This window comes from Protopterus annectens, chromosome 3.part0, assembly GCF_019279795.1.
Source record: "Protopterus annectens isolate FY-2018-M chromosome 3.part0, PAN1.0, whole genome shotgun sequence".
NCBI lineage: Eukaryota > Metazoa > Chordata > Ceratodontiformes > Protopteridae > Protopterus > Protopterus annectens.
This window is the reverse complement of record NC_056731.1, coordinates 1741765639-1741791277: the sequence shown is the minus strand read 5'-3', so window position 1 is coordinate 1741791277 and position 25639 is coordinate 1741765639. Positions and strand designations below refer to the sequence as shown.

The 25639-nt window shown below is 44.8% G+C and overlaps 1 protein-coding gene across 1 annotated transcript in view; it reads left to right on the top strand.

Annotated features, from left to right (window-relative positions):
- Positions 1–25639, top strand: part of E2F3 (E2F transcription factor 3) — a 793515-nt gene that overhangs the window by 725566 nt on the left and 42310 nt on the right. The window lies entirely within an intron of this gene.

Genomic DNA, 25639 nt, shown 5'->3' with positions numbered 1-25639 from the left:
AAGAGCACCCTGATCCTTGCTGGCCTCATCCGGTATGGTTCCCCTTCTTACGGTCTCACAGAAAATATCCCCCATGGATACTAGATCCCACTCCAGATCTAATTTCCCATCATTCAGAACATCAACATCCCAATCTCGGAGCCCTACAATTAACCATATGGTTTCTCCACTTCCAATGATTCTAAGAAAGTCCAGGTTAGCTTCCCCTCTCCAAGAGGTTATTCTTACTTCCCAGAAGCCATCCACAAAGGAGGATTATAATGGCAGATGGAAGGTATTTTCAGTCTCTGCATCGAAACAGAATATCGATCCCTTTTCAGCTCCTGATTCAACTGTATTTGTTCTCAGTTCATCTATTACAAGATGGTGCCAATTATACCGTAAAATTACAACTGGCAGCAATTGCAAATTTTCATGTGGGGAAAGACTCTTAATTGTTCTCTCTTTCAGCATCCAAACTTTGCAAGGCTTTTAAAGAGTTTTCCTACTTAGACCTCCAATAAAAGATTCTTCTCCTTTGGACCTCGCCATTCCTTTTCAAGATCTCATTCAGAAACCCTTTGAACCTGCTGACTCCTGCGACATGAAGTTCCTGTCTTGGAAAACCATTTTTCTTGTGGCCACTACTTCGGTCAAAAGTGAAAGAGCCTGCAGCTCAGACATCTAAACCGCCTTATATCACCTTCTTCAAAGATCGTCTCTGAGTGAATCCTATATTTATGCCTACAGTTGCCACAGAGTCTAATAGTAATCAGTCCATTCACCTACCAACATTCTTTCCCAATCATTCTAACGAGAGAGAATGTTAAATTTGCTTCAAGTTTATAGGCAGTTGCATTTTGATCTGCACAGGACAAAGGAATATAGAAAATCTGAATAGCTACATCTCTCTCACCTAATCGACTAGGCCAGGCAGTGTCAAAAATCACAGTAGCAAAATGTATTACTGAGTGTATTTCTACTGTTTATTCCCTGAAAGGCAATGCAGCTACCCATCCTCCACAAGCTCATTTCATTAGGTTAATATCCATTTTGTCTGCTTTTTCTGCTAGGACCTCTAGTGGTGATCTGTGCAGCAGTAACTTAGTCCAGGTCCAGTACATTTGTTTCTCTATATAAATTGGATCTTGTCTCCAGAAGCAGAGCGCACACTTGCTCTGCGGTGCTCAGACATATCTTTCCATGAGGGCCACCCAAGATTTATGTAGCTGGGGACACTGACCCATCAGTGAGGAAGAATGAAATGGACATCCCATTTTAGAAGTTACATACTTGCCATAACTTAGCATCTGTGTTGTCCAGTTTCATTCTTCACGTCCCACCCATCCATCCCATATTCTAAGCTGTTGAGAGCTATCTAGAGGAATTAGGAACCTATAGGTTCCTCGTTTGAGCTCCAGATTATGGTGGTGTTTCCTTTATCTCTACCGTTGTAGACAACTGTCTAGAGCAGCAAACTGTATCTAAGGAGTTAGAGGAAAGGTCAGGCATCATGGGTGAGGGAGGTGCTTGTGTTTCGGATCATAAGTCTTGTGAAGCGGCTGAATCAGATCCGATATCTGATCCTAAGACCCATCAGTGAAGAAGAATGAAATTGGCTAACATAGATGCCAAGTTATGGTTAGGTACATAATGTCTAAATATATTATGGTCTTTACTTTTGAACCCTACCACCACCTCTGCAACTCAGCCTATTAACTTAAATATTTGTCTAACCTTTTTTCTTTTTATATTGTAATACCTACATTTCTTAATACTAAAAAAGAAAGAGGAAAAAAGGCATCTGTTTACTTTTAGCTCTTGTATGTGATAAATATATTAATGTTTTTCACAGGAAACTACGTGTTTTTATAGTAAAGTTTCATAGAAATACTGTTAAGAACAGACATTTTTACTTGGCTTTTTCCTTTCCCTCCTCTTAGTGTCCTTCCAAACATTAATGACCTGAAGTAAGGCAAATGCCTTTATTACCCACAAGTTTAATAATGTCAACAAAAGTCCACTCTTTCAACTTTTTTATACAGCCACAGTTCACAAATGTGATTGATTTTGCATATTCAACATTTATTCACTAATTTCCATGTTGTTGATCATCTTCCTGTTCATCTGCATCTCCCACGCCAGATGCTGCTTCAATTCCGAAGTGCTTCCAATTGTTCTAGTCAACCCCTGTGCTGCTCTGTCTAGCATTTTTCTTTCAAACAGTGAAAAATGTTTCGCTGGCAAAGTCTTTCCATGTGCTTTTTTTCAGAAGAATGAGGAGCAGGGTCCCCATCTGCTTGATGGCTCACTTTCTGTTGAAAAACTTTTTTATTTCCTTCTTAGCCTTTTCTGCACAAACAATGATTTTGATCCTCCAGGAAAAAATATTCTAAGGACAGCTGGATACTGCAGCTTGAATCTCACTTGCCTGTCAACATTCCCTGATTGCTGGAATAAAGGTTTTCCTTCTGACTGGTGTACAGTAGATAATCATTTTTTCAGAATGACTGTTTCCAACTTTTAATATGTTGCCCTTTTACTATAGTTTTGTCAGGATCACCTCTTTGTGCTGGTTTTTGTTTGTGTCTTTCGGCTTTTTCCCGGTTAGGGGTCGCCACAGCGGAACTCCAGTCCGCTAATGATTGATAGTGGATTTTTACGTACTGGGTTACCAGCCCTGACGCACAACCTTCAACGAAGGCACGCCCCATTCACGTATGCCTCTACACAGAAGATGCTCTAGCTGAGAATCGAATGGGACGTCTTGCTATGAGGCGACAATGCTACCGCAGTACCACCGCAGTTGGTAGTTTGACATATTTACTAATACAGGTTTTAGCTGCTTTCTCATGGCCAGGATTTGGAGCATACACATTGTGTGCCCTTTCAATTAGCAGTTTCTGCTGTGGAATACCAGTCCATTTGCTTATTTGTGCCTTCATAAAATTAATAGTCTCTTACTTCTAGTTTGTCTGGCACAGCAGAAAATCTCAGATTTTCCTCTGTGCTCTGTCCTCTATTTGTACCCTTTTTGAAACTTATCTTTAAGTCTTTGTTCTCAGCCAGCCTTTTCTTCATTTAACCTCTGATTTTTGCAATGTTATCAGCATATCTGAATATCTATTTAAAGTTGCTTCCATTTTTCCAGCCCTTTGTTGTTTGAGTTGATCTATCCTCCAGTGTTTATTTAAATCAGCCCTGAGCACATTTGGCTCTTTTTTTCTCTGCCCCCCCCAGATTACTAGAAGTCATGTCTTGCACCAGAAGTGAAGCTTGAACTGCATTTTGCCGAACATCTACAAGATTCTTCCTAGTCAGTGTTTTCTCCTCACCTTTTCTAGTTGATTTTTTTGAGGTGCTCTGTGCTTTGCTAGCATCCAGGCAGTGTACTTAATAGCCAGTAAAGAATAGTTGTGTAAAATCTTACCATAACCGTAGATGTCCTCTTCTATTTGTTCCAGTATTCATCGCATGAGGGAGATGGCCTCCAGCTGACTCATATCTCTGTTCAGTATACAAAAGTCTAAATGCTGCTGTAAGGTGCATGCGACACCGCACATTATCCAATGTATGTTGGCCATATAGAGACATCTGGTATAAAGCGGATGTCAGCACATGCCAACCTCAGAACTTTTTCTGTTGCCTAGCCAATTGCCTGCTCCAGATGTTCACTTACCTGATTAGTCGTGAACCTTGGTTCAGATAAGTACCCCACTGGGGTTTTCTTTTCTTAAAATTTTTGGCTCATGGTTGTATTTTGGTAATTTCATGTCAACTAGGAAGGGCAAGTGCCAGTGGGGAAGGCAGATTCCACATGAGGACTCCCAAGATCTCTGTTTGTTCTGCCTTGGCCCAGACCACGGCCATACCCTCTGCATTTTCTGTAAGAGCCCTTTGTTCTAAAACCCTTAGGGGCCGTCTAGCTTCGCTTAAGCTTTAGCTAGAGAATTAATGCCTTAAGGGTTAAGCAAGTGAGATGGATACTACGTTCTGGCCTTCAGACAAGCCACAATCAAAAAAGGCTAGGAAACAGGTGGTCTGATCTTCCCGCAGCTCCCTCTTTCGGCCTCCCTCCCAAGGTTGATGTAGGTCTGGAGGTTGTTGCGGAATCACTAGATGTCCCTTCGACAGGTACCACAGTGGATGCCCCGAAGGATCCTACCCAGCATGTCTGCGAGGGAATCGCAGGTGACCGATATGGGCGAAAGGGGAAAACCACAGCTTATTTCTGAAGTCCTGTGTGGCATCACCCAAATCACTGTGCGCGGCCCATCCACCTTCCATCACATGGAAGCTCCTAAGCAGATAAAAATAAAAACAAAATATTTTGCTCTAGTTCCACATGATCAAGCTCCAGATTGACAGGCCTTTTCCCAAGGCCTGTTCAATGTATTCAGGACACTGCATCAGCCTTTGGCTTCTTCAGTCCCTCTAACTCCCTCCTCTCCCTCTACCCCCCTTTAAGAGGACGTTTCCAGACACTTCAGATGAGTAGGAATAATCAGGAGATGAGTCCTTGGCTTACTCTACCCAAATTGCTTCTCGTGTGGGTTAAACCTCACCAGAGGAGGAATTTAATGGTATGGATTCCCTTGAGAGGATATTTCCTTTGGGGAAACTGTTTTGAAGATGAAAGAATTTTTCAAATGGGACTGCTGCCAAGTGTCGGACATACAAAAGAGGTTTTATGACCTCTTTCAGATGGATTATCCATCCCCTTCTGCCATTCCGCCTGTTCCTCCAGCCTTCTTGGATGCCTTTGCAGCTGCATCTAAATGACCAGACTCTCTCAGCCTCTTGCTCCCAAGCGTCCAGATTTTATAAGGGGCCGGAGGACTCCAAATTCCTCTTCAAAGCCCCTTCTGCAGATCCAGCTACTGTTTGTCTTAGCTGACAAGGCATTCAAATTATTGCCTTCCTCCTTACTGCTGTCTAATAAGGAGAACAAAGTCATGGAGAGACTAGGTACAAATTTACACTTCTGCTACTTTGGCCTGTAGGGCAATGAATAAACCCATATGGCCATATGCTCCCTGGCTCTCTTCTTAGATGCAGGAAAGCTCCTTTTGGAGCTCCTGACTTACCCACCAAGGCTAAGTTGTCCTCTCTCCTCAGCTCTTCTGTCCAGGTTACAAAGCACTCCAAGTGCATTTATGATGCTGCAGATGTCTCAGCCAGAGCAGCGACTTCTGGTTCGGTATTCCTGGCTGTTTACAACCCTTACCTGATGACATCAGGGCCCAACTGATGGATGCCCCTGTGGACAATGAAGCCTTATTTGGTAGCTCAGCTGCAGACCTTTTTAATTCACTAGAAGAGAAAGGCAAGGAGCTCCAGGATCTTAAAACGTATCCTCGTTTCTCCTGTCCCAAGGTTCCTCAGGAACTATCCTGCTAAGACTACTTTTGTTAGGAAACCAATTTTGCCTTCTTCCTCCAAAGGTAAGAGAGGCCCCAGGAAACTTCTTCATAGTCTAACCCTCACAAACCATTCTTTCAGCCCCAGTCCAAGCCTGGTAGCCTGTGACTACCTGCGTCTAGGACCATCCACTCCTATATCTCTTTGCCTCTGCCTCTCTCTCTGCCTGCTTGGAATCTGATAACCCAGGACTCTTGGGTCCTCTCCATCTTCATCAAGGATACTTCATGGTTTGGGAAACTCGCCTGTCCTTCAAGGCATCCCACAACCACCAGAAGAATAATTAGAACTTTTTCCTCAGGTCATATCTGTTGTTCTCTCTCAAGGGATTATTCAGAAGGTCCTCCCCTATCAACTGGGAAAAGGATTCTACTCCAGGATGTTTTTGGCCCCCAGGAAGGATGGCCCTTAAATGCCCATTCTGGAACTTTCCCATTTAAATACCTTTCTGAAAGTCCCCACCGTTTGGATGCTGACTTTACTTACCCTTCTTGCCCTATTAGACGTCAAAGATGCCTACCGTCACATCCCCATTCACCTTCAGTTCAGGAAATTTCTGTTTTTCTGTTGCTTCCTCACATTTTCATTTCTGTGCTTTGCCCTTTGGTTTGTCTGTGGCACAGAGGGTTTTCAGAAAATGTCATAGCTTACTGCAGATTACAGGGTATACAGATATTCCCTTACCTAGATGATTGCTCTTCCAGGCCCAGTCCTCGGACCTTCAAGAGAATCTTTCCTTCACTATTTCTCTTCTGGAAAGTTTAGGCTTCACAATATACTATCAGAAGTCCTTTCTGACCCCTTCACAATACCACATTTTTCTTGGCTGCAGGATCCAAACAGGATGCTAACCTCTCTTACCACAGAAAAGGTCTTTATGTTCTTCGTGTTTCACTGTTGCAGTCATTACATTTGGGTTATCTGCCTGCAGGTAGCCCTCAGTCGGCCTGAATATCAGTCTTGGATTCCTGCATCGGATGCTGTCTCTTCTTCCATGACGTCAGGTCGTCAGGGGTATAAAACATGCAGCCGATGCTATTACATCAGTCTTTCTTGCCTCGCGGTGCCCGAAGCAGCATTTCGCAAGTGCTGGTCAGCAGACTCCTAAAGTTTTTGTTTTCGAGTTTCAGAACCGAAGTCTTCAAAAAAAGCTAAGTACCCCATTGGGGATCCTTTTTCTTGCTCTAAACCAATGTCAGTAAAAGTTCACAGTTGTATTACCTGTGGAAAGCAAATACCTCCTAAAGATTTTCATTCGTACTGCATTCCTTGCTTAGGGCCCAGACCACAATGTCCCTCGCTGCCGGTTTTGTGCCTTATTCAACCCCCGAACTATTCATCGTCTGTTTATTTTTTTCAGCAAATTATTTTGGTAATCTGTTTAACTATCTAGAAATGGCTTCAGTAAGCCATCCGACTACCGACATTCCAAAAAAACGTAAAGATAAAGAAAGAGACAAACCGCATAGGTCCAAAGCTGCCGACGACGCTTCTGTTAAGCTAGTCGCCAGTTTGCGGGTACTCAGTGAGGCGCATTCGCAGCCCCTGATACACATTACATCAGATTCGCAGGCCTCTACTGAGACCCATTCTGAGTCTGGTATGCCACGAGATGCTTCTTCGACCATGGAACCATGGTTTCTACCTTGGATGGGTCCGGAGCCGCTGTGCAGCCACCGGCTTCTGAGGGTGTATTCAGGCCTACTGACTTGCATTTCAAACCAACGCCATCTTCTTCAAGGCCTAAAACTTGACCCACGCCTAGAAAACAGACATCCAAACCACATGGTCAGGCCCATATGCCTAAAAAGCAAATAAGAATGGATGAAGACCTTATTACTTTAATTAGGGGAAACCAGCCTTCACCCTCTGAGACCTAGAACTGATTTTCCTCCTGATTCTTCTGATCAGGATTCTGAAATTTCTGTTTCTTCTGATTACCAGGATTTGCCTTTATCTACCTATGAGGATTCTGATGCAGAGGACTCCTTTCACTCTGCTTCCCTTCCAGAAGATTTTTTTCGGTTAAACCTTGCACACTCTTAGGGAGCATTTCTGCTGGGAAAGTCGGGATTACTCTGACTCCAAAAAGAGGCTTAGGGAATTCGTACTCCTCCCTCAACACAGGCCTTTAGCTATCCCTCCTGTCCTGGACATTACAGATGATGCCTTCTTGGAATCTAGCCTGGCCCCAGACACACTACCTCCAGCTCCAAGGAAACCTGACTGGTATTGCGGAGTACCTGACTCTCAAGTTCCTCTTTAAGAATCCTAATGCAGACCCAGAGACCATTTCCCAAGGACCTAAAGGCATTAAGGCTACTACTGCCAAAAACTCTACCCCCCCGATAGAGATTCTAGGGCCTTAGACAGATTGGGTAAGAAGGTATACACTTCTGCTACTTTGGCCATTAGGGCCTTAAACTGCCAGTTTCATATTCATATGTTAAAGTATCAGCAGCATATTATGGGACGACTAAAACAGAAAATGATGTTGATTCCTGACTGTGCTGAAAATAAAGAATTACAGGATTTAATTCATTCTGCTGAACAAGTTGGTAAACCTACTTTGCAATGTGGTTTTCACTCTTTCTTGCAGGGCTTGGCTTAAGGAGCAAAATTTGCCAGATCATGTTAAAGTTAAATTACTGGATGCTCTCTTAAACCAAGACCGCCTGTTTGGCAACAAAGCAGTAGTAGTCCTTACAAAGATGGAGGAAAAAGCTAAATCTATACAAACTGTTAAAGATTTCCCGCAAGTACAGCCTCACAGATTTAGTAGGCATTGGCCTACTAAAAAATGGTCCTTTCCTGTCTTTCAGGCCTTCTCAGTCCAAACCCAGGAACAGCAGACCACCTAGGCCACAGTCTCAAGGTACTCACAGGCCTAAGCAGTGGGAGGCTCCCACTTCCAAAGCTGGAAGTAGTAAGACACCCCCTATGGAAAAATGTCACAATGACTTGACCTTAAACCTCCCAAGCCGTGCTCAACTGCCTGCTCCCTTGGGGAGAAAGATTGCCCGGCATGCAAAAAACTGGGAACTCGTTACCCAGGACAAATGGGTTTTAAATATAGTTTTCCAAGGATATAGATTCCACTTCCACACCTTACCAACCCCAATAGGTTGGCCAGACCTACCCCCCCAAATCAGTGGGCAGAGGCTCAACAGCAGGCAGAAGAAAGGGGACAAGGTTTTTACTCTACTTTTCCTGGTACCCAGAAAAGACAGCTCCTGGCGTCCTATCCTGGACCTCTCTATTCTAAACACCTTTTTGGTAATCCCAAAATTCAAAATGCAAACACTTCAACAGCTGCTTCCTATGCTAGGCAAAGATGCCTGGTTGGCAACCTTAGACTTACGGGAAGCTTACCTGCACATTCCAATAAGGGAATCTTGCAGGAAATACCTACGCTTCAGAGCAGGCTCCATGCACTATCAGTTCTCTGCACTTCCCTTTGGCATATCTACCGTGCTCAGGGTATTCACAAAGTGCCTAGCTCCAGTCATTGCATTTTGCAGGCAAAGAAATATTCAAATATACCCATACCTGGACGATTGTCTAATTCAGGCAGAAAGCCAGGACATGCTACTAAAACATCTGGCATTTGTAAATAAACTTCTAACCTCACTGGGGTACACCATAAACAAAAATAAATCTCATGTAGTACCCTGCCAACAGATTGTATTCCTGGGAGTAAGCTTGAACACAACTTCCCAGATGGCTTACCTCACGCCAGAGAAACAAGTTTGACCGCCTTTTTCAAACTACTAGCCACACAAAGACCCAGCTATCTGCAAGGAAAATCTTGCAAGCCCTGGGGTTCATGGTCTCTTGCATTCTACTAATTCCATATGCAAGACTGCATATGAGGAAACTACAATGGTATCTAAAAAGCCTATGGTGTCAACATTCTCAGGACCTATCATTCCTTGTATAAAGACAGAGGTCCTTTGGTGGGCAGAGGCCTGCTCCCATTCACTCTACCCCCTGCTGCCCAAACCCTAACAGACGCATCAGATTATGCATGGGGGGCTTACTTGGCAGGGCAGTGCATTCAGGGCAAATGGAACCAGAGTCAGATGCACCTGCACATCAGTCAAAAAGAAATGTTAGCTGTACAGAATTCCCTGACCGCCTTCAAGGACCACATTCTTCCAGGACAATTATTGGTAAAGACAGACAACACCACTGTTCTGTGGTGCATAAACAAGCAGGGGGAACCCACTCGTACCCTCTCTGCAGACTAGCCATGGCTCTGTGGAACACAACCTTGAGCTACCAAGTGCACCTACAAGCACAATTCCTGCCAGCCAAGCTAAACTGGCAGACGACCTAAGCAAAAATCTCATGGACCCACACGAGTGGAAGCTGGAACCAAAGATATTCAACCTTTTGAGAAACAAATGGGGGAATCCAGAGATAGACTTGTTTGCCTCCCCTCAGAACTACCAATTGGACAAATTCTGCACAAGGACTTCCCACAGTCAAGCTTGGAAAGTGGATGCCGTGTGCTTCACCTGGGAAAATCCTCTGTTTATGCCTTTCTCTCTCTGCCCGTCCTCTCGAACGTTCTGCTAAAGATCAAACAGGACACCAAGGACAATACTGATTGCACCAGACTGGCCATGCCAGCACTGGGTACCCCCTCTTGCGCAGTATGTCACTGCTGGAACCATGGCACCTGCCTCAGACCCCTTCGCTGCTGTCCCAGCAGGAGGGCCAGATTCTGCACCCTCCGCTTCAAACCCTGAACCTTGTAGCCTGGCTAATTCCTTGATCTCTAATAGCAACACGTAGTAAGCAGGTGCTAGATGTCATTCTGGAGGCAAGGAGGCCTAGTACTAGAAAATCCTATGTTGAAAAGTGGAAAAGATACTGTTCCTGGAGCCAGACTCTGGGGATGGGCACAACGGTGCCCAGCTTACCGCATATTCTTCAGTACTTAACAGAAATGCTCCACAAGGGCCTTTCCTTCTCGTCAATTAAAATTCATGCCTCTGCCATTTCAGCACATTATAATACTGAACCACCCCTCTTCTCTCACCCCCTGATGAAGCAATTCCTCAGAGGGGCCAAAAATTTAAGACCACCCAGGAGGGCCCCTACTCCAGCATTGGACCTAAACTTTGCATTGGAAAAGCTCACTCTGCCTCCTTTTGAGGCAGCTGCAACTGCAGAGTTGAAATTCCTTTCTTGGAAAACAGCATTCCTTCTAGCCATCACTTCAGCAAGAAGAGTGTCTGAATTACAGGCCCTCGTGGCAGTGGAGCCCTTCATCATCTTCCATGCAGACATGGTGTGCCTCAGGACCAATCCTTCTTTTATGCCCAAGGTGGTGTCTAGCGTGACCTTTAATCAGTCCATTCATTTGCCTACTTTTTTTCCCTAATCCACAGAACAAAGGAGAACGTCTTCTGCACTCTTTAGACGTGCACAGACAACTTAGATTTTATTTGTACAGGACTAAGCCTCTCAGAAAATCTGAAAAGCTGCTAGCTGGCTTTGCTGCAGGGGCAGAGGGAAAGGCCATTTCAAAGCAAACCATTTCTAAGTGGATAGCCCATTGCATTCATTTATGCTATAAGCACCACGGAAAACCTACCCCACAGGGGATAAGATCACATTCCACCAGGGCTGCATCTACCTCTACAGCCTTTCTCAGAGGTGTCCCTACCAGTGACATACTAGAAGCTGGTACCTGGAGCTCTGTACATACCTTCACCAAGCATTACCACATGCTTATTTTTTTTTTTCTAAATCCAGAGCTGGTTTTGCCACTGCAGTCTTGCAGGGCTTAATAGCTGGTCCTAATGCTCTCTAACTTCCTCCTCCCTTCCTTAGCTTTGGGAATCAACCCAAATGTAATGACTGCAACAGTGAAACACGAAGAACATAGTACAAGTTGTGTGCACTTAACATAAATGTAGATGTTAGAGTGTATTCACTGATGCAGTCCTGTTTACCCTCCAGCCCCCTGACTTCTCTTGGCTATACTTTTCTTCTTGTTTAGTGTATTTTCAGCTTTCTGGTGTATTTGCTTTTTGTTTGAGGTGTAACCTAACATATAATTGCTTCCCAATATGGGGGCACCTGACATCTGGGGCCAGAAAAACTGATGTAATGGCATCGGCTGCATATTTTATACCCCTGACGACCTGACGTCATGGAAGAAGAGAGAGCCTCTGACGCAGGGATCCAAGACTTTGAAATTCAGGCTGGCTGAGGGCTACCTGCAGGCAGATAACCCAAATGTAATGACTGCAACAGTGAATACACTATAACATCTACATTTATGGTAAGTGTACACAACTGTACTTTCCTTACTGCCTACCTCCATGGCCTACAATCACTGACTGCCAGGTGTTTCCTATATCTCCTGGGGTTCATGGCATCCACGATTCCCATGCTCCCCTTGGCCATGTTGCACGCCAGAAGGGTTCAATGGTTTCTAAGGACAGTTTGGATGCAACACTCTCATCCTCTAGATTTTTAGTCCCTCCTATCTTGCCTAAAAAAGGTGTTAGATTGATGAAACCTTCAGGTTTCAAGGAATCCAGGCCTGCCCCAAAAACCACCCCTTTCTGCTTGAGTTGTACATGGATGCTTCAGACACGAGAGAGGGGGATGCAACTCTGCAATCTTGGAAGATCAGAGATGTATGGTCTACAACCCAGGCAAAGGAGTACATTGACATAAAAGAGATGAGGGCCCTGATTTTTGCCCTTCAAATCTTCAAACCCACGCTTACCCCAGGGGTACTAAGGTGGTTCACAGATAACACCACGTTCCTCTGGTATGTCAGGAAATGGGGGTCGAAGTCTTAACTTCCTCTGCAGACCAGCCCTGCGTCCCTTGGAGTTGGCCTTACAAAGTCATCTTTCTTCAGGCGGTTTGCCTTCCTTCAACCCAGAATGTGGTGGCAGACTCCTTAAACAGGTCCATGACTCAGTCTCACGAATGGGTGTTACACAGGGATGTGTTTTTGGACCTGGTCCATTGTTGAGGTACACCTCAGATAACTGAATTTACTAATTAATGGAGCACCTGCCCCCCCCCTCCCCCACTGGGGAAGCTGAAGTTAAGCTGTTAATCAGTTTTCAGCCACTTGAAAAGTCTGCTTGGTCTTTTTTTTGGCCTTCGAGGTACATGCACCTCTTTTCCCCCACACTTGATCTGTCCACAGTCGTGTTCCAGTCTCCTGCTACTATCACCATTCCCTCCTTAATGCGTAAAGCATTCCCTGCACCCATGCAGCCTTTGTCCTCAGAGGTACATACAGTTGCTTGTAAGTCCCATATAACCACTGTTCATGTATTCAGACATTTGTCACCTCTGGTCTGAACCCTTCTACATTCCTTGTCAACATTAGTACACTCCTCCCCTCTTGTATTAGTCCTATACTAATACCATGTTGTGCCTTCTTTCTGTTTTTCTAAGTTCCTCTGTCGTATGCTTTTCTTGTAATAAAGCAATGTTAGAATTCTCTCATTTAATCTGGTTTACCATTCCATTTATGCTCCATGACAATATGTTCAGGCCCCTTCCTACAGCAATTGTTCCCTTTTTTATTCCCTACTGTATCCTAATCCAGGTTACTCTGGTTTGCAGGTCCTGCTTCTCTTTTAATCATCTCCTTGTTAGATTCACGTCCTGCTTCATAACTCTCAACTGTCCAGATTTTTGCAGAATGTCCTGATTTCTGCCTCATATTTTTTGGCACATCTCTGATGAATGAAGTCACTAAATAATGACCTTTATCTGATGTTAGCCTTCTTTCCATTCATCACTGATGGGTTCGGTTCCGAGCCCTCAGAACCGAGTCAGCTTAATACCAAGCTCGCGCCAGCCAAAAACTCTCTAGCTAAGGTTCTACCCGTAGTGCCCTTCTCCCTGTTATCTCATATCTCATTTACCGCGTAGCTATAAAACCGCATTTCAGCTGAGCTCTCAGCTAAGTGAAAACGTTTGATATCTCTCAGGATATTTTGTATTTTTTCCTTTCTCTTGTTAATATTGGTAATTCTGTAACTTTACAGCTATATTTAGACCTTTCACTCTTGTTTCTACCCGTTTGGTAACCTCTTTAAGTACCATTGGTGGTATGGCCTTTTCTCCCTACCCTTGTGGTATTTCTTGAATACCATTGTTGGTATTTCTTCCGTTTTCCCTTTTAGCTAACTAGTGATGTGTTTTTGACATCTATTTCTTAGATCTAGTGTGGATTTAGATATTTTAGACTTGGATATAGTAGAGTTAGAATTTTTTCCTGTAGTCTTCTGTCTAGTTTGTGATTTTCTTGATGTCTGATTAAAAAGGGCACATCTGGGTTTAAACATTGTGCTTCATGTAAGGGGTTAACTACCTAATAGAGTGATTCTTGTGATTGTTTATTGTTTGGAGGTGCCCCATCTTTTGGTGCAACCCCCCTGTGTGATTTGTCAAAGTTTCAGTCAGCGCACTTTGAACGAATGCAAAAACAAGTTGATTCTGAAGGGCCTACTTAAGTTGCCCTTTTCAGATGCCCTTTCTGCAATGGAGGTCTCATCCCCCTCCAAAGGATAAGAAAAGGTCCCACATCGGGTGGCCAGGGCACGTCTGTAAAGCCTAAAGTGCCTAAGCTATCTTCTGAGCATAAGTCTGCCTCTTCGGCACTGACCTTTTCCGCTCCAGCTACGGCTGTTCCTATGTCAGCACCAGCTTCAGCTCATATACTGGCTCCAGCACAGACTATCGACCTTACTATGACTTCGGCACAGAGTGCCGCTTCAACACAGTGCATGCCTTCGACGTTTATCTCTGCAATTACGACTGCTCCGAGTGCCCCTTCGGCACCAAGCCCTTTTACATTCCCTTTAGCTACGATTTTGACTTCACTGCTTCCTGTCTGCAAACTTGAGACATCGGTGCCGGTAGATTCCACACCACAGATCCAATACTCTTCATCCACAGACCCATTTCTAGGACAGGTGTACAGTCCGTTCCTAGAACGACCTGACTCCCTGTCGGGAGTATCCACTAGATCCACCAGTTTTCTGAACTTGATGTGGTACGTCTTGTGGACCAGCTGTTGACAGCCAGGGGGATACCCACTCCTTCTAGGACCCATGTTCTTGCAGGACTTCGGTTGCCTTCTCCACGGACTCCATCCTACTCTCCTTTGACCATACCAGTTCCAAAGCCTTTTTCAGAATCCCCCATCTCGGTGCCTGTAGTGGACCTCACTGTCCCTTTGGCCTTCGGTCCCTGCTGAACCAGGCCTTCCTCAACCCCGTGATTGGGGCTGCAGGCTCGTCAGTTCATGGCACAGTTTTGAGTGTTTCTATGGATCCCTCCTCTGTGCTAGGAGTCCTGTCTGCACCACTCTTGCTTGAGGGTCCATCCTCTGGAGAGAGTTTGGAGTGGGGTGTAACCCCGGTTCCGAAGTTGTCCTTTTCTGATGTTCTTCGTGTTTCACTGTTGCAGTCATTACATTTGGGTAATCTGCTGGCAGGTTGCCCTCAGTCGGCCTGAATATTAAAGTCTTGGGTCCTGCATCGGTTGCTGTCTCCTCTTCCATGACGTCAAATCGTCAGGGGTATAAAATAGGCAGCAGACGCCATTTTCTTCCATCTTTCTTGCCGCGCAGTGCCCGAAGCAGAAGCAGTTTCGCAAGTGCCGGTCTGCCAACTTCTGAAATTTTCGAATTAGAGTTTCAGAATCAGTGTCTTCAATTAAAGCCAAGTACCCTGTTGGGGAAACTTTTTCTTGCTCCATACCGATGTCAGTAAAAGTTAATAATTGCATTACTTGTGGGAAGCAAATGCCTCATAAGGATTTTCATTTGTACTGTATTCCTTGCCTAGGCCCAGATCATAACGTGCCTTGCTGTTGGTTTTGTGCTAGATTTAACCAACGCACTATTAAGCGTTTGTATATCTTTGCTTCAGAATATTTTGGAAACGGATTTAACTACCCTGAAATGTCATTGGGTAGCAATCCGACTACCAGAGTTCACAAAAAACGCAAAGAAAAGGACAGAGACAGACCGTCCAGGTCCAAAACCAACGAAGCTTCTCCTAAGCCAGTCGCTGGTTCGTCAGTACTCAGTGAGGTGCTTTCGCAGCCACTGATACCCGCTACTTTCGAGTCGCAGGCCTCTACCGAGACCCATGTGGAGTCGGACACACCGTGAGATTCTCAAAGTATTGTACCCGCGGATGTCTGTCCCTCAGATGGGTCCAGAGCCGCTGAGCAGGCGCCAGCTTCTGAGGGTGTCTTCAAGCCTCAGCATTTCTATGTAAAATCGACGCCAGCTTCAAAGACAAAGGCAACTTCTAAGGCTAAAAAAGACGCATGAGCCACGTGCTCAGGCCTCTATGCCCAAAAAGCAGATGATCAAAATGGCTGAAGACCTAATTACCTTGATCAGGGGTTGCCAACCCCTCCCGAAAAGAGGCCTAGGCAAGACACTGATTATGAATCTTCAGATTAGGTTTCTATTTCTTCTGATTCCTCTTCTGATCAGAAATTTTCTATACCACCCTATGAGGATTCAGATGCAGAGGAATCCATACCTTCTGCATCTCCTCCTGAAGATTATTCCTTTGGAAAAACCTTGCATACTTTGAGGGAACATTTTCATTGGGAGAGTCGAGATTTCTCAGAATCAAAAAAAGAGGCTTAGGGATTTCCTCCTCCTCCCTCAGCACAGGCTTTTAGCTATACCTCCTGTATTAGACATTGTTGATGTGTTTTCGGAATCAAGCAGGACTCCTGATTCCTTACCTCTGACTCCTAGCAAGCCAGACGGATATTACGGGGTTCCTGACTCTCTCAAATTTTTATTCAAAAACCCTGCTGCTGCCCCTGAAACTATTACACGGTCCCAAAGGTGTAAAGGCCTCAACAGCTAAGAATCCTACCCCCTCTGATAGAGATTCCAGGGCGCTGGATAGATGAGGAAAGAAGGTTTATGCATCTGCAACCTTGGCAGTTAGGGCCTTAAACTGCCAGTTTCATATGCTTAAATATCAACAGCATGTTATGGGATTACTGAAACAGAAAATAATGATTTTTGAATGTGTGGAAAATAAAGAATTACAGGAATTATTGCATGCAGCAGAACTGGTTGGAAAGCATACTTTGCAATGTGGTTTTGATTCCTTGGAGGCCTCCTGCAGGGCCGCAGTTACTGGATCTGTGATTAGAAGGGCATGCCTGACTAAAAGGAGCAAAATTTGCCTGATCATGTTAAAGCTAAATTGTTGGATGCACTTTTACAGCATGATACTCTGTTTGGTATTAAGGCAGAAGAGGTTTTAAAGAAAATGGGAAGACAAAGCTAAGTCTATGCAAACTATAAAAGACTTTTTACAAGTGCAGCCACCAAGATTCAGTAGACACTGGCCTACAGAAAATTGGTCCTTTCCTGTGTCCGACAGAACTTCTCGGGGCAAATCCAGGCGCTCAAAGGGCTCTAGATACCAGTCACAGGATTCTTACAGGTCAAAGCAATGGAGTGCCTCTACCTCCAAATCTGGAGGAAATGAAGCGCAACCGTACAGTAAACAGTCTCAATGACTTCCCTCCATCACCAAGCACTTATTTTTTGGCAGCCCCCTTAGGGGGGGAAACTAGCACTTCATGCTCAAAATTGTCAGTTAATAACCCAGAACAAGTGGGTATTAAACATAGTATCCCAGGGATACAGATTTCATTTCCATACTCTGCCAATTCCAAAAGGTTGGCCAGATCTGCCACAAAATCAATGGGCAGAGGCACAGAAACAAGTTACGTCCCTCATGGATATGGGGGCTATTCAGCCAGTGCCAGACCAGGAAAAAGGACAAGGTTTTTACTCAAGACTGTTCTTGGTACCCAGAAAAGACGAGGCCTGGCACCCAATACTGGATTTATCAATTTTAAACACATTCTTGGACATACCAAAATTCAAAATGCTAACTTTGTAGCAGCTTCTGCCCATGCTGGGCAAGAATGCTTGGCTAGTGACTCTAGACTTAAGAGGCATACCTGCATATCCCAGTAAGGGAATCGTGCAGAAGATACCTCCGCTTCAAGGCTGGCTTTATGCATTACCGATTCCCTGCACTGCCCTTTGGCTTATCTACTGTGCCCAGGGTCCTTACGAAGTGCCTGGCACCAGTAATTGCATTTTGCAGACAAAGAACTATACAAATCTACCCTTACTTGGACGACTGTCTCATTCAAGCAAAAAACAAGGACATTCTTCTTCAACATCTGGCGTTTGTGAAAAGGCTTCTAACATGCCTAGGGTACACAATAAACGAAAAGAAATCACAACTGGTACCCTCTCAAAAGATAACATTCTTGGGTGCAAGCTTGAATACAACTGTCCAGAAGGCTTACCTTATACCAGACAAACAAAGGCAACTGGCTATTTACTTCAAACAGATGGCAACAAAAACCCAGTTATCTGCAAGATAAATTCTGCAGGCTTTGGGGTTCCTTGCATCCTGCATTCTACTGATTCCATATGCAAGACTGCATATGAGGAAACTACAGTGGTACCTAAAAAGTTTATGGAGTCAACATTGTCACAGTCTGGAAACAATGAATCCTCTCATTCTCTGCCTACAACAGGAGTTTCTTTTGTGGGCAGAGACATGTCACCAGAACATGCGACGGTCTTTCACTCTACCCCCTGCCAACCAATCCCTAACTGCAGACGCATCAGACTATGCTTGGGGGGCCCACCTGGAGGGGAGATGCATTTAGGGCATATGGAGCCCAAAACAAATTAATCTGCATATCAACCAGAAAGAGATGTTAGCTGTTCAGAATGCCCTTACAGCCTTTAAGTACATACTTCATCCGGGACAACTACTGATAAAGACGGACACCACCACAGTTATGTGGTACATAAACAAGCAGGGAGGGACACACGCCTACCCCCTTTGCAGACTAGCCATGGCATTGTGGGACACAGTCTTGACTTAACAAGTACATCTTCAAGCTCAATTCCTGCCAGGAAAACAAAATACTCTGGCACATGACCTAAGCAGAAACCTTATGGACCCTCACAAGTGGAAACTGGATCCACAAGTTTTCAGCATGATAACAAAGAAATGGGGGAGCCCAGACATAGATCAATTTGCCTCTCCCCAGAATGATCAACTGGACAAATTCTGCACAAGGACTTGTCACAGACAAGCATGGAAAGTGGATGCTCTATCCTTCAGTTGGAAAAACATTTCAGTCTACACCTTTCCTCCTCTGCCTCTTCTTCCCAAAGTCCTACTAAAGGTCAGACAAGAAAAAACAAAAATGATTCTAATTGCCCCGGACTGGCCTCGCCAACACTGGTACCAATCTTAATAAATGTGTCTCAACTCCCTCCTTGGTATTTGCCTCAAATACCTCATTTACTGTCTCAGCAAAACAAATCCTGCACAATCAGCTCCAAACTCTGAACCTGGCAGCATGGCTGATCATGTAGTTATTCAAACAACACCTCTCAGTAAATCTGTGATGGATGTCATTTTGGAAGCCAGAAGGCCTAGTACTAGAAAATCTTATGCTGATAAATGGAAAAGATTCTGTGCTGGAATCAAGCACAAGGAACTGACACAACAAAGCCAAATATTCCTCAGATTTTGCAATACTTAACTGAGATGATTGACAAGAGCCTATCTTTTTCATCAATAAAAATCCATGCCTCTGCCATCACGACTCATTACAACACAGAGCCACCAATCTTTTCTCATCCTTTGCTAAAACAGTATCTTAGAGGGGCCAAAAATTTAAGGCCTCCCAGAAGATCACCAATTCCTGCATGGGACCTCAATTTTGTGTTTGAAAAACTCACCCTGCCTCCATTTGAACCAACTGCTACTGCAGATATAAAGTTTTTATTCTGGAAAACAGCTTTACTTCTGGCAATCACTTAAGCACGAAGGGTTTCAGAGCTGCAGGCCCTCATGGCTGTGGAGCCTTTTATTATAGTTTACCCAGACAGGGTGTCCCTCAGGACCAATCCTTCTTTAATGCCTAAGGTGGTATCCAGTGTGGCTCTTAACCAAAACTATTCACCTGCTAACTTTTTACCCAAATCCGCAGATCAAGGGGGAGCAGATTCTGCATTCCTTGGATGTGCACAGACAACTAAGATTCTACTTACAGGACCAAATCTGTAGGAAAAACTGAGCAGCTACTGGTGGCATTTGCTGCAGGATCAGAGGGAAAGGCTATTTCAAAGCAGACTATTTCAAAGTGGTTAAGCCACTGCATTCGTTTCTGCTACTTGCATCATGGTAAACCAGTGCCCAAGGGCATTAGGTCACATTCCACCAGGGCTGCATCTACATCAGCAGCTTTTCTCAGAGGGGTACCAACCAAAGACTTTCTAGAAGCTGCTACTTGGAGATGTTCATTGTGTTTCACTTTTGCAGTCAATAACTCTAAGGGTTATCCTGCTGGCAGGCTGCCCGCAGTCAGCCTGAATTCCAAAGTCCTGGTCCGGCGTCGGTTGCTGTCGCCTCTTCCCTGTAAGTCCAGGGCAGGCTTTGCCACTGCAGTTCTGCAAGGCCTTATAGCTGCTCCTAATGCTATTTAGTTCCAGCCCCCCTTCCATAGCTTTGGGATTCTACCTAAATGTAATGACTGCAACAGTGAAACACGAAGAACATAGTACAGTTGTGTACACTAAATGTAGATGTCAAGTGTGTACTCACTGTTGCAGTCAGTTACCCACCTGCCATCCCCCTTTATTCTGGAGATTCTCTTTCCTTCACTATATTCTACAGCCTTTGTGGTGTATTTGCTTTTAGATGAAGGTAAAGTTGTTACAATTGCATGTATATATAGTTTTATATATATATATATATATATATATATGTATGTGTATATATATATATATATATATATATATATATATATATATATATATATATATATATTTCTGCTCCCCATTTGGGGGGCACCTGACATCTGGAGCAAGAAAAACTAAAGACAGTGGCGTCTGCTGCCTGTTTTATACCCCTGACAACCTGACGTCATGGAAGAGGAGACAGCAACTGACGCAGGTCTCAAGACTTTGATATTCAGGCCGACTGAGGGCAACCTGCCAGCAGATTACCCAAATGGACAATGGGTAGGAAAGCTGCAGGACCCCCCCATTGCAGGGACCTCCTTTTCCCGAGTCCTCATAATTCCCCACTGAGGAGCCCCCATGGAAGAGATCGTGCAAGAGGAAGCGCGTAGACTCCCCTGAAGAGTTTCTAACCGAGAACACAGATTTTGATGACTGTGTAGGGTCCCCAGGTCACCCCCTGATGTCTCCTTTGGAGACATCCCTGAAATGTTGAAACAGAGGGATGATTGGAAGCCCACTAATCCTCCTTCCATGGAGTCTGTGTTTCTGCAGGCTTTCCGTGCCCGTCCATCTACCTCTTGGGTGACCCCGCCTGCAGACGAGCTAGTACAACTCATGATGCAGCGTGCCTGGAAGAACCCTGATTTCTGTTGAGTCTATCTCTCGGAGGCCTGACAAGATGCTGCCCCCCCCCCCCCCCTCGAGGAAAACCCACATTGGCTCAGAGGTTTACCAGTTGATGCTATGGTGGTGGTGGTGGCCACAAAAAATGATCCTGCCGTAGAGTGTCATACTATTCACCCGCCCAACAGAGTCCCAGGCTGTGGACAGATTAGGGAAGCGAGTCTTTGCTTCAGCAACTTTTGCCGTACCGTCTCTGAATTACTTAGCACATTTTGCGAGATTTCAAAGAGACTTGGTTTCCGAACTCTGTGGAAGATTCTCAGGACAGATGTCTGACGAGGTAAAGGGAAAAAGTTGCCTCGCAGCTCTCAACCCTGGAATCCATCTCCAATTCATCCATGAGGTTGCTCTCACATGCAACCAAAGGGGTAGCTAGAGCTGCGGGCTCAGGCATAGCTATGAGCTGCCATGACTGGATGCGCAATCTGTGACTTTGCAGACCCTTTCAAGTCTTCCTTCCTGAATGCTCCCATCAAAGCATCTTCCCTTTCTGGTCGCAAGGTGAAGGACACCCTGGCCAGATGTGAGCAGGATGGTAAGAACCCTGTCTGCCATAGGTCTGTGTTTTTCCAGTCCTCAACGTTCCTTTTTCAGGAACTAGAGGAGTGGCAAAATGTGGCACAAAAAACTCAAGGTCCTTTCTGTGCCACATGTGATACTCCCAAGGGCAGAGGGGGTAACAATTCTGGAAGGCACTCCTACCGAGGCAAAGGGGAGTCCATGTAATCAGGGACTCGTGGATTCTTTCTCTGGGTAGCCTTATCAGCAGTCCTGAAGAGCAGCCCCAATTGCTTTCCTCTGGAAGCAGTCGAGTCGTTTCTCTCTGAGCCAAGCTGCCTGGCATTCAATAACCACCGATCATTGAGTGCAGAATATCATAACCAGAGGTTTCACCATTCCCCTCATCACTTATCCTTCCAACAAAACTTCCTGACATTCCACGCAGTCAAAGGAAAGAAGCAGCTGCAGAAATAAACAAGATGTACCAAAAAAGATTCCAATTAGTCCAACCAGACCAATGCGGATCCGTATTTAACTCCTGATTCTTTTTGGTGCCAAAAAAGACGGGACTGGAGACCCATTTTGGATCTCAGCAATTTGAACAAGTCTGTTGCCCAAACGAAATTCCAGATGGTCATGGTTCAGTCCATTCTCCCTTTTCTAAGGGAAGGCAATTGGATATGCTTGATTGATCTCTGGGATTCGTATTACCACATCAAAATGGACAAACCCTGCAGGAGTCTCCTTCGATTCCAGCTAGGAGCCAGTCATTACCAGTTTCATGCCCTGCTGTTCGTACTCTCTGCAGCCCCCAGAGTGTTCACAGAGTGCATGGCATTGGTTACAGCTCACTTGACACTAGAGATTCCAGGTGTTTCCGTACTTTGATAATTGGCTCTTTACCGCCCCACCAAGCATATTCTGGTAACAGCCCTGCAGTACACTCTCTCCCTGGTGAAACTTTTGGGGATAACTATAAAGTGGGAGAGATCCAACCATGCTCCAGTCCAGAACTTAGAATTCATTGGAGCAGTCTTCGACGCCCATAACTTAGAATTCATTGGAGCAGTCTTCGACGCCCATTCTTGTCTCGTGTCGCTCACAGACTTCAGAGATTGAGGCTCCAGCTCTGGGTGATACTCTGTCAAAACAAAGCCTCAGCCTAAGAGGTTCTTCCAGTTTTAAGATCCATGGCAGCTTCCATACCGATAGTGCCTCTTGCGAAACTGCATATGCGAATACTTTAGTGGCTTCTACTTTATCAGTGGTTTCCGAATTACCACCCTCTACGCTTTCAAATTCAGATAACCAATTCTTGCAAGCAGGACCTTCTTTGGTGGATGAAGCCAGACACAGAACTTTGGAGCTGTCCATTCCAGCCTCCTTCCCCCCAACCCAAAGCCATTGTGACCATGGATGCTTCCCTGATAGGGTGGGGGGGCACTTGCAGGGAAAGACGATCCAAGGCGCATGGTCCACGTTGGAGGCCAACCTGCATATCAACGTTCTAGAACTGAGAGCGGTGCTGTTAGCGTTGCAAGCACTCTAACCTGCTCTTCCTTCTGGAACGATTGCAATTCAGTCAGACAACATGTCAGTTGTCTGGTATATCAACAAGCAAGGAGAAACCAAGTCCTATCCCCTGTGTCGAGCATCCATGAGAATTTGGCAGTGGGCAATAGCTTCCAACCACTTTCTGATAGCAACGCATATCCCGGGGATTTCCAACGTGATTGCAGACAAGTTGAGCAGATCTATTCTCCTACCTCATGAGTGGTCCCTCAATTCCAATGTAGTGGCAGACATTTTCAACCATTGGGGCCAACCATACTGCGCCTCGTTTGCCTCCCCGTCGAACAACAAATGCTGCAGCTATTTTACCCTGTTCCCCCCATAGGGGAAGTCCCCAAGGGATGCTCTGATTCGCGATTGGCCCATGGGACTGCTATATGCCTATCCCCCCATTCCTTTGATAACCCAATTCATAAAGAAAGCTATTCGGTTGAAATGCAAAGTGATCCTCATAGCCCCCTTTTGGCCTCAAGCTTGGTTCCCCTTCCTTCGGCCTCATCTGTTATGTCGACCATGCATTCTGCACCCTCTTACAGACCTGATTTCTCACCTCCAAGGGTTGAGTCATCCGAATCTATCCAGTCTCAAGCTGACAGCTTGGTTTCTCCACTTCCGTTAATCGCCAGGCAGGATGACCTTACCTCATCTGTTCGTGACATTCTGGCCTCTCATAAACCATCCACCAGAAGACTATATTTAGACAAATAGAAAAGGTTCTCTGTTTGGTCAAATAAAAAGATGCTAGATCCGTACTCTGTTCCAGTCACAGCAGTTTTGCAATACCTATCTAAATTCTTCAAAGATGGAGCTGCAGCTTCTACCATACAAGTACATCTAGCAGCTATCTCCAACTATCATAATGGGTTGGATAATTCTACCCTCATCTCGCTTTTGTTATGCAAGACTTTTCTTAAAGGGGTCTCTCACATTAGGCCTCCAGTCAGACAACCTATAGAGCCATGGAACCTCACGTTAGTTCTTCAGTCTTTAACTCAACCCCCTTTTGAGCCTGCAGGGGAAGTGTGACCTCAAATTCTTATTGTAGAAATCTCTTTTCCTGGTAGCCATCACATTAGCCAGACGAATTTCTGAGCATCAGGCATTATGCACCAAAAGGCCCTATCTAATCTTCTACAAGGACAGAGTATCACTCCGTACAAACCCATCTTTCCTTCCCAGAGTTGTTTCTGACTTCTCCTTCAAGCAGATCATTGATTTGCCAGTATTCTTCCCAAATTTTTCTAATAAAGGGGAATACTGTCTGCATTCCTTGGATGTGCACAGACAACTGAGATTTTATTTAGAAAGAACCAAAGCAATACATAAAACTGACCAACTTTTCATTTCCTTTTCTGGGCCTAGAATGGGAAATTCGGTCTCCAAGTTCACTTTATGAAAATGGTTAAGGGAATACATATGTTACATTCATTCACTTGCATAAAAACCTATGCCACAGGATGTTAAAGCCCATTCTACTAGATGTATGGCAACATCTGTAGCCTTCCATTCCAGAGCTTCTGTGGATAACTGTGCAGCAGCCACTTGGGCTAAACCTCACATTTTTGTCAATCATTACAAATTGGATGTGGTCTCCAGAGGAAGAGCCATTCTTCCATAAGGGCCACCCAAGGAGCACCAAGGTAGCTGGGGATTCTGTCCCATCAGTGATGAATGGAAAGAAGGTTAACAACATCAGATAAAGAAGTTAGGTCGTACCATAACGTTCCATCTGTGTTGTTGATCTTCTTTCATTCATCACTTCCCACACTTCTTCCCCCGCCAAAGGCTTCTGGGGGATACTTTGGGTCCAAGTGGTGATTTTGGTCATTTGCACAGAAATGGCTTCTGCTTTAGTAGTACAACATGGGCAAGGGAGAAGGGCACTATGGGTAGAAGCTTAGAGTGTTTTTGACTAGCACAAGCTTGGTGTTGGGCTGAACTGGTTCAGAGGGCTCAGAACCGAACCCATCAGTGATGAATGAAACAAGATCAACAACACAGATGGAACGTTATGGTAAGACATAACGTCTTTATTTTAGTTTGACTTTAAATCCTTCAGAAAATGCATGCTAACATAAAACCTGTTCTGGCAACTTTCTAAGTTTAGAATGGCGATGTTTAAAATTTGTTTATATATTTTGGGCCTTTGTCCCACCATTATTGTAAGCTTTGCCCAGATTTCTTGTGCTAAGAAGAGAGGTATGTCCTGCTTTGATACGAGTGTATTCTTTATTTACCATCCTTTGTCACTGATTTGCCTTTAACCTCCCTGCAGCTTCCTATCCTTGCCTTTTATTTTCATTTGCTTCTTGCTAGTCTTTCATAGCCACCATTTGACACTCCTGTACAACTATTTACAGTTTTCTTCCATAGTGAGAGCATTTTTCCCCTTCTCTGCTCACAAATCTTGCCTTGCATATTCCCCATAAATGGGGAAACATTTCAGCTACTATTACTGGGGCAACATCTCTTCTCTTACTTTCCCTTTGTCTAGATGTCCTTCCATGTCACTGTTGCAGTATTCTTTACTGAAGAGATCCCCTGCCAAGGACGGCTCATCATCCGGCCAGTATACCAATGCCTTAGGTATTCGAGGACATCGTATGTGTCACGTATGCTCCCTGAAAAGAGTGTAGTGCTTAAATTGAT